Here is an 8,870-nt window from a genome sequence, read left to right on the forward strand (position 1 = left end):
GGCAGCACTGCTGGGACAGTGCTGTGGTCCCCTGAAATGGACTTTGCTTACTGGCACTGGGGAAGGTGCTGAAATTGCCCCCAGAGCCCTGCAGTAGGAAATGCACCTAAACCTCCTTGCAGCTCACACTCAGCAGGCACTGGCTGGAAGCTCCCTCAGTAGCTCTGTCTGGGGAGAAAGTTTTTAATCCAGAAGAAATTTTGCTTAGGGAAGAAAGGAGGCCAATTGCAGAGAGGGGAGGTGAGGTGCTGGGCAGAGGTTTGGCCTCTGCCTCTGAGGGTGGTTTCCAGACAAAAGGCATTTTTATAGAACGGTCCAGAAATAGCAGTGTGATCTGCCTGCAAGATACCTGTTCCCTGCAAAGACATTTGGGGGCCCTTAGCCATTTAAAATATTTTAGGTGCAGAGCAGCAGCAGCTGCCATCAAAGCTTGCATGGAAGAGAAAGAGATGTCTGGGAGCAGTGGCAGCAGCAGCTCTGAGCCCTCTGCCCAGAACTGCACACCAGTCATGCTGTATTTGCAAGCAATGAAGTCTAATATTAGGTCCTTTAACTTATTTATGTTTGGAGTGCAAGGATGATGGAGAGAAAAACAGTGAAAGTTCTCTTAATCCCTTTAATTGTTTATTTGCTTATTTGTTTCCCTTCCTACTCAAGCCTGGCTTTCCCAAGGAAGCCGCAGCTCAGCCCTTTCCTTCTCTCCTTTCACAGAAGGGAACAGAGGAAGGCAAGTCCCACACCCAGATGAAAAAAAAATCCAAAGTCTCTTTTGTTTATTTGTTAATGTTTCATGTGTGAAATGAAAATCCCCACATCACCACCTCCTATCTGGTGTAACCAGCTTTTCCTTATGGCAATGTCTGCTGCTGCTGCTGCTCTGCAAGGAACAGAGATGCTCTGCCCTGTGTAAGTGTGGTAAGTGCAACCATCTTTCTGCAGTTTGGTGTTTCAGGGGCTGGAGGTTTTGCCCCATTGCATTTGTTGTGTTTCACAGGCTCATAGGAGAGGCAAATGCCAGGAATCAGAACCAAGCTATAAAACTCATTTAAGAATGATGAATAAGTAGTAATGAATAAATAATCCTGACCCAAAAGCAAGCTGTGCCCATCTCACCCTGGGCACATCCCTCTGTTCTGAGCCAGACAAAGCAGGATCACTGGGCTGCATCCCAGGAAAGAGGAAAGCCTGAACCCTCCCTGTGTGCCCGATGGAGTCACTGCTGGCACTCCCAGGGATGTGCTGGGGCCAGTGGGGCAGGGCTGTGTGAGTGCCAGAGCCTCCATCTGCCCCGTGATGGGACCAGGGGTGAGCTGTGAGGTTCCAATAACGTGTCAGGGTGGTTTTTCAGACAGCAACCTCACCCTGTTTCCACCTCCATGTCCCCAGGCTGCTGGAAGTGTCCCTGCTCTGCCCGTGGTGGCTGTGACCCCTCCTTGTCCATGGAGCACCCCTGCTCAGGGTCAGTCGTGGCCAAGGCTTTATTTCAGCTCTAAGAGGGCTTTGAGCTGTGCTTGTGCCTCTGTCTGCAAGGCAGAAATACAGACATGGATCTTCCTGTGCCCAGCTCCTTTCTCCCAGCTCTTGGCCTGGGTCAAGCAAGGCCACTGGGCCAGGGGTGATGTTCAGCCAGACTCAAGGCTGAGCCAGGGCTCCATTGTAAAGCCTGTGTCCCCTCATCTCCTCTTTATTTATGCCCAGACTGCAGAGGTTGGAAATATTTGCAATCAATAAAATAGTTTGATGAGACCAATCAATAAAACATTATAAAAAGCAGTTAAAAATGGAGGAGAGATCCACGGGCTGTAGAGCATCAGCGCTGTGTGCAGGCTCTCCAGACACAGAGCATGAACTGCTGGTGGTTTCCAAAATCCACCTTTCCTATGGGGTGAGAAAGAGGAACATCTCCTGGGATGGCAGCAGCCCTGGGATGGGCTCTAATGGCAGCAGAGGGACATCCAGGCTCTCTTCTAAAATCCACATCCAGTGGCAACAGCTCCTGCTCACGGGTTGAACAGATTGTGAAGAGGCTCCTGGTCCCCAAAGCATCCCTGTGCTTCAGCACCTTCTTGCTGGGGGTGGCAGGGCAGTGCAGAGCTGTTGGTGGCTCTGAGGGGCTGCCTGGACATGAGGGAGAGGTGCTGGGGTGTCAGGGCAGCAGCAGGGAGGGTGTTTGTGCCAGCTGAGTGTCTGTGCTGGGGCCAGGCAGCAGGGCCAGCCTGGTGCCACGAGAGCACTGAGGGCTGCAGGTCACCCAGGTGCTGATCCATGGCAAAAGCATGAAGCTGTTCAGGATCTGGCTGGCCTTTCCATCCTTTTAATCTGGAGGAAGTGGTAAAAAAAAACCTCAGAGGCCCAAAGCAGGGAAGATCAGAGTGCTCTGCAGAGCCTGTGTGATCACTAAAGCCACATACATTGTTTTTCTTTTGTTTAACTAAAGCCCAGGAAATGTAAACTGTGATGGTTCTGTGAGGAGGAAGCTGTAGCACAGATCACTGCCTTGGCAAAGGCAATTACAGGTGTTTGTGGGTTTTGTGTGGTCTGCAGCTGTCAGTGTGACCACTGGGCAGTGGCTGTCCCTGTGCCCTGCTCACACTGACACCTGTGGCAGCAGTGAGGTGTGTGGTGCCAAGGAACAAGCACACAAAGGTAAACACCACACACAAAGGTTAAACCCCACAATGCTGTCTGCTCTTGGAGGATGGAGAGAATTTAATTCAGCAGCTCACAGCCAGGTACCACACAAGCCAGGAGGAGAGCTGGGTGAGAGGTGCTGGAGTGAGGAGATGGGAAGCTGAGGGTGTGGATTTGCAGGTGCTGGAAGGGCAAATGGACAGGTTAAACAGAAAACCAAGCAGCTCCTGTGCTGTACCTGAGCCTGGTGCTGGGGGCACCACAGTGAGCACAACTCATTGCGCACACCCTCATTGCATCAACCATTTCTGCTGTGACTGATTTACACAGAGACCAAATTTTGTCCAGCAAACCATCTGAACTTTGTGAAATACTAATTATTTCCTCCCCGTGAGGATGGTGAGGCCCTGGCACAGGTTGCTCAGAGAAGCTGTAGCTGCTCCATCCCTGGAAGTGTTCCAGTTGGATGGGACCCTGAGGAACCTGGTCTGAAGGAAACATCCCTGCCCACAGCAGGGGTTTGGAACAGGATGATGGCTGCAGTCTGTGATTCTATGGTAAGAACTGGGCTGAGCTCTCCCACCCCATTTGAGCCCTGCATAAGATGAGGGGCAGCTGCTGCCCTTGAGAGACAAGCAGGGTTGGGCTGTGGGCTATCAGGGGGGAGGAGATGGCTCCTCTGTCTTCCTTGATTCCCAGGGTCCTGTGCCAGGTGCCCAGTGCTGCTCACTCAGCAGCAGAGCCTGCAGAAGGCAGAACTGGAACCAGCCTTTATTTCTGTGGGAATCACTGAAGTCTCTTGGCAGTGGGAATGCCTCATGTGGCTCGGTGCTCCCAGTGGATTAAAGCTCCTGGTGTTAGATGTGTGTATTTATGTTACAGTGCTTGGCTCTACAGGAGCATTGTAAATCTGAGCCTTTCCCTGTCATCCACACTCGTCTTGATTTTAGAGCACTTGGTGGTACCTGGAGTATTTAACAGCACCTGGCTCTGACTAATGGTTACAGAAGCATATAAGATAGAAAGTTTATCAGCTCAGCTGTCTGATTAATATGTAAATGTACCCCGATATGTGTGAGGGCTCTTAATGAAGTAGCTCACACTTCTGCCTCTGTATATCAAAGCTGATTGATGGGAAAGTACTTCAGGTGCCTGCTGGAAAGTGTAAAAGTTGTTTTTGTCTACATCTTGCCTTCAAAAAAATATCTGTAGACCTAGGGCTGAGATTTCCTAAGGGAGGAAAACCAACCCAGCCTGAGTTTAATCTCAACTAATCCAAATTGTTGGCCATGCTCCTGCAGTATCTGTAAATTCTCAGATAGGAATAATCCATCAGGATCTTGTATAACAATCCACACGGTGCCTTAAATAAACCTTTCTTTTGGCTGTAGCCTGCAGCTGACACCTCCTGTAAATTATTTGATGATACTTTATATGAAAGGCTGGAGGCTGAGCTGAATGTTGTGGTGAAGGCAGGAGGCCCCAGCCCCATGGAAGGAGCTCCTGTGCTGCTTCTTCCACCCAGCTCACGTCACATCACAGCCCCAGTCCCAGAGCCTTCTGCTGGGCATCCCGGGGCAGCTGCCTGCATCAGGGGAATCAAATGGAAATCCTGGGGCACCAATGGATGTGTGGAATGCAGGGGAATGCAGGGATGTGTGGAATGCAGGAGCACCCCCTGAGCTCTCAGCCCTGCACCCAGGGCAGGGGCTGTCACTCTCGGGGTGTCCCTGTCACCACGCTGTGCCCTGGTGGGTTCCCTGAGATCACTGTCCTGAGTCATGCTGGGCTTTCATCCCGCCCCTACAAACCACTGTGTGCATTTCAAGATCACTCTGCCAAACAAAGCCCCTTCTGCTGAGCCTGGCGGTGGAGTGGAAATTTTGCAGTGGCAGTGAGAGCTGGGGTGCTGCAGCACGCGGAGAGCAGAGCCAGTGCCTGCTGCTCGCTGTGAGATCTCTCACAGATAAGGTGTGTTACAGCACCTGGCTGTCAGAGCAGTTCAAAACACTCAAACCCTGTTACAGCTCTCTTTTGCTGCCTCTTTCTCGCTCTCACAGGTATCTGGGGGGCTCAGAGCACACATTGTTTCCACCTCTCTCCAGGCTGTGGGGAAGCCCAGCCTGTCCCCCTGGAGTGAGCCCACCTGGAACGTGTTTCCTGTTGCTCTCCCTTTGTCAGGGTGTCTCAGAGCTGGCTGAGGCTGCAATTGCTTTGTCTAAAATTTTCCATGCCTCTAGCCAGGCTTTTTTTTTTGGTGCTGATTTTACATAGAGAAGGGATTGGAGCAGTGTGAAGTTTCCTTACAAAAGGTATTTGCTGATGTTCTCTCTGTGAGCAGAAATGTCATCGCAGTCGGTGAGCGAGGGAAGAGGGAGTGAGTGACAGGGCAGAAAGGCAGCAGGTTGCAGTGCCACCAGCAGCCACACAAACCGTGGCCACACGCTTGCCATTCCCCGGTTTCAGCTCTGGGAAGAAGCACTTGGGACACAGGTCTCCTTTAGCACTTGCAGGAGAGCCCTGCAGGAGGTGTGAGGGCAGCAGGGTGACCCCTGAGCACCCAGGGCAGGGCTGCCAGGGCGGGGGCAGCCCCTGAACACCATCTGGGCATTTCTCCATAAATAAACACTTCTGCTGGCTCTGAAGGGTTTTTTCCTACTATCACATTTATTGGCAATCATTCACATAATTTTTCCCCTAGCTGCAGCAACCTGGGTGCACACTCTGGCATTTTCAAGTGTAGCTTCTTATTTCCTTCCAGTTCCTCTGGTGCAGGAGAATCACCTCCCTGGAAGCAGGGGCTCAGACAATGGTTTATTGTATTCCTGATGATGGTTCATGATAATTATTAGGCTGATGTTTAAAGCTTTCAGTGTAAATCAATGCAATTAAAAAGAAAATAATACTCCATAATTCATACAGATAAAGATATTTGTCGATGGCTAATGTTTCAGAAGAAAGTTTTATATGAGGATTGTTCAGTCCCTGTGACACCAGTGTCCAGCTAATGATGCTGCACTGGGACTGTAAGTGGGACTGTTTTCTCTGTGTTTCATGGCTACCACCTGTGTGGGTCCCCAGCACCACCTGAGATGCTGAGGGGCTCAGAGTTCCCTCTCCTGATTCTTCATGACAGCAGAAAGAGTCGGTGACTTCAGCGTCTTGTTCCAGACTTCCATGATCCTTCTGCTGTGAGTTCCCTGCTCTGCCTTCTCTTCCCACCCTCCCATAAAGGTAGGTAGGAAAGCAAATCAATGGATATTTGGTTGTGTTCCCTGTGAGTTGGTCTGTTCTTCAGCTGAAAGGTGTGTCAGAGACTGAATTCATAATTTATGGATTTAATACCTTCATGTAGGCATCTTCATGCCTATCATAGCAAAACTGTATTGCCAAGGCTGCAGAGAAGACCAGCACACCCTGAACAGGCCTTCTGACAGAGGCCATGAGCTCCATCTCCATCGCTGATGGGGATAAGAAAGGAAACTCAGGTTTGGGGAGAAAAGAACTTCACAGAGGGATTGAACTTAGCACCTTCGGGGTGGAGACCACAGCTTGCTTTTCCTCTTTCCCTCTTTTGCTATTAAGTAAAGTATATAAAATTTTTGACCCCAACATCCAAGCTCATTTAGTTTTAATCACATTTTTGGGTATATTTTGAACCTTTCTGGGTCCAATCAATTTTATTCACAGAGGCTTAACTTCCTTTGGTCTCCTGTGTTAAAACAGTTTGTAAACAAGATATTTAAGGGTTCACAAAGTACAGAAGAGTCAAAAAGCTTTGATCTCCCAGGCAGACTGGGGAAAAACGCAAGGAAATATCCAGCCCTTCTTGGACAGAGTGAGGAAGGGGACTGGTCCATCACTCCCGCTCATGATGAGCCACTGTTTATAGCAGGTGGGGGACACCCGGAGTGGACTTTCATTCCTGCCTGAGGTGGCTTTGTGTCACCCTGCCCTTTTTGGGGCTGTCCCTCCTCTGCCAGGCTCTGGGCTCCCCTGGGCACCTGCCCTCTCCCACTCAGCCCCCAGCAGCAGCAGCAGGAAGTTCACTGGGCTGGGAGGGAAGGACCATGGCTGGTGGGCTCAGGCTGTCCTGGAAGATTGGCAGTTTGGGTTCTGACTTTTGTGACAAAATTATTAATAGATTTTTACACAGTGACTGTTTGCTGGGTTTGAAAGGTAAATATTTTCAGTGTAGAGTGAAATTTAGGAACTGCAGAAAATTGGGTCACTCCAGGGTCACTCCTTTACAAAATGATATTTTAGCTCACAGACCTAATATATATCTATATATACACATCTATTTATATATATTAAAATATGTATATTGTATATATTCACTTTGCTGTCATGCAGCAGGTTACTCATATATTAATAATTACTAGCAACACAGATCTTAGATCTGGGTGAATATCCAAAGTTTCTGCAGCTCAGTTTTGTTTTAAGACTTCAAATCCTTTATTCAAGATTACAAAAACAGACCTAAAATTATTCAAGAGAAATCCAGTATTTCAAAGCTCTGTTTTTTAATGTGACAGTGCTTTACAATTTGGTCACTATGCAGAGTCAGCCTGTGTCCCTTGCTAAGGGACAGTGTTGTGGGTGTGCACTGCAGAGTCCTAAAGCAACATCATGATGAGTTCAGCTTCACTCTGTAATTTGCATTCAGCTGTTTACAGCTCTGTCTGGGTCTTTTGTGGTAGATTTTTTTTTTTTCTTTTCCAATTCTAAACCAATAGAAAGCCTTTTAATGGCAGTAAGTGTACAGCTGATCTGCCGTTTTCAAGCTGCAAGTTATGTTGTCTCTCAGCAGCTTTAATTCCAGCCCAGGGCAGGCAGGCTGATGAGCAGGAATGGATCTGTGCTGTTTAATTAGGGCAGCTGAGAGGTCTGGGTGGGCAGAGCAGGAGGGCAGCTGGCACACCACTCCAAGCCCTCACCAGCACTCACTCCCAGGTGCAGATTTCCCATATCAACTTCTAGGCACAGCCTCCATCACTTTTGCACTGGGATTCAGTCTCATTCTGGGGGTCCTAAGGATTATGTGTAGCACTGTGTACAGTAAGAGAGGAAAACCCCCAATTTTCAAACTCAAATTTCCCTTTCTGCGGGAGAGCGCTGATTGTTTTTGTGCTACAAATTGCTCTTTGTTTTTAGGAAGACTTTCTGACAGCCCTGCTGGCTCAAAACCACCTGGGACTGTGAAGTTGTCACTCTTGGAGGGAGGATGGCTGACTGTAAACACTCTGTGATTCCTAAAACCAGAGAAAAATTGTCAAGGAAGGTACATTGCCATGCATACTGGCAAAGGTCTTTCAGGTGTTTTTCAAGGGCAGAAGTGAAACTGCACACGATGTGACAGGGACATGAACCATCACAAAACACGTCTGTGTCAGAAGAGGTGTATTGTGGTTTTCTTTGCCTTTTCCACTTCCTTTGTCCCTGGCCTTGCAAGTGGGACAAATGCTTCTCAAATGCTGCTGGGACAAATGCAAGTGGGACAAATGCTTCTGGGAGTCTCTGGAGGCAGGGAAAGAAAAGATGAGGAAGGAGAGAGGCAGATAAAATGGGAAGCAGCAGGACGTGATGGATATATTTGCATATCATTTTGCATTCATGAGAACAATCATAACCCACTTATAGAATGATGACATCAAGCAAATGACATATCAGCAAATCAGTTTTAAGGCCTTTCATTTTGTTTCCAAAATAAGTTCTCTGCAGTTATTTTCCTTTTTAATCTAGCTCCATCCAATCAATTTACTGGAATTTATGGACTGAAATTTGGGATAGCTTTGTTTTTATCTGTCATGCCAAAAATCAGATAAATAAACACAGCCTTGTTAAGTGGGACTGGAAACTGTGGGGCCAAGGGATAATGATGAGAAATGTGCCTGAATGGGGGGTGGGAGCATGGCCAGGCACCAACACTGTTATGGGGTGGGGCAGTCCTTAATCATCCTGTTTAATCACACAGAGCCCCTGCCCCTGGGGAAAACCAGTCCTGAACTCTTCTTTTCAAACATTTCCCTGCCTAATTCCAGTTCCAAAACTTTTCTATATCTGAGAAAATGGGGCTTCCTTTTATATGAGAAGGAAAATTATAGATGAAGAGCTCAGTAATTCCCAGAATTTATTGGGAAGAAAAGGCATTTATTTCGTCAGGTACCAGCTGAGCCCTGCAAAAAAAATCTTTTGCTAATGCAGAAAAGCCACTGATGATGCAGAAAAGGCACTTG

The sequence above is a fragment of the Ammospiza nelsoni genome, chromosome 15 (assembly GCF_027579445.1).
Source record: "Ammospiza nelsoni isolate bAmmNel1 chromosome 15, bAmmNel1.pri, whole genome shotgun sequence".
Classification (NCBI taxonomy): Eukaryota; Metazoa; Chordata; class Aves; order Passeriformes; family Passerellidae; genus Ammospiza; species Ammospiza nelsoni.